This window comes from Mus pahari, chromosome 4, assembly GCF_900095145.1.
Source record: "Mus pahari chromosome 4, PAHARI_EIJ_v1.1, whole genome shotgun sequence".
Lineage (NCBI taxonomy): Eukaryota > Metazoa > Chordata > Mammalia > Rodentia > Muridae > Mus > Mus pahari.
Window position 1 is genome coordinate 79,279,145 of NC_034593.1, and position 1,143 is coordinate 79,280,287.

A 1,143-nucleotide genomic window follows, 5' to 3' on the forward strand; every position below is an offset into this window, starting at 1 on the left:
GAGACAGGGTTTCTCTGTGTAGCCCTGGCTGTCCTGGAACTCACTCTTTAGACCAGGCTGGCCTCGAACTCAGAAATCCGCCTGCCTCTGCCTCCCAAGTGCAGGGATTAAAGGCATGCGCCACCACGCCCGGCTGCTTACAGTCTTTCTATGACAACGTGATTATATCTGTTTTCTTTCTCCTGACTCCATATGAAGATCAGACTGGCTTCCAACTTCCAGTGTTTCCCTGAATTTGGCCTTCCAAGTGATGGGATCACAGTCGTGCCATAGAATACCTGCCCTGACAACTTGAGTTTTTACATTTTCTTTTGATAGTAAATATGTAATGATTCCTTGTATATTTACTCATTTACTCTATAAAAATAAATTACCAAGTCAGGAATGTTTGTTTTGCTTTTGTTGTCTGTTTGTTTATTTATTTTTGAGGCCTAGCCTTGCTGTGTAGCCCAAGACTTAAACTCCCTATCCTGCCTCAGCCTCCACAGTGCTAGGATTACAGATGTCTGCCAGTATGCTGCAGACATTTTTTTCTTTTTACAAATTAAAAAAAAAGTTATGTATGTCTTCTTTATGGTTTCTATTGCTGTGAAAAGATATCATGACCAAGGCAGCTCTTGAAGTATTTAATTGGGGGCTTGCTTACAGTTTCAGAGGGTTAGTTCATTATGGTGGATGGTGTGGCAGCCTTGTTTGTTAGCTGTATCTGAGAACTGTATACATTCTGATCCGAAGGCAGCAGGCAGAGAGCCACTGGGCCTGGCATGGGCTTTTATGAAACCTCAGAGCCCACCCCAGTGACACTCTGCCTCCAAGAATTCCACACCCACTCCCACAAGGCCTAATCCTTTGAATCTTTCTCAGACAGTTCACCCATTAGGGACTAAGTATGCAAATGTATGTATGAGCCTGTGGGGTTCATTCTCATTTAAACCACACAGTGTTTGTCTTCACACCAGATGCATACCCTATGTCAATAGAGGTCAGAAAAGATCAGTTGGAACTGGAGTTACAGGTGCTTATGAGCTGCAATATGGGTGCTGGGAACTGAACTTGGGAGCTTTACAATAACAGCCGGAGTTCTTAACCCCTGAATTAACCTCTCCAGCCCCTTCTTTGGACTTTTTTTTTTTTTTTGGTTTT

At 43.2% G+C, this 1,143-nt stretch overlaps 1 protein-coding gene across 9 annotated transcripts in view; it reads left to right on the forward strand.

The window, feature by feature from the left end:
• The window catches only part of Gon4l (gon-4 like), an 86,221-nt gene that overhangs the window by 13,297 nt on the left and 71,781 nt on the right, over positions 1-1,143 (forward strand). The gene's annotated exons all lie outside the window — the stretch shown is intronic.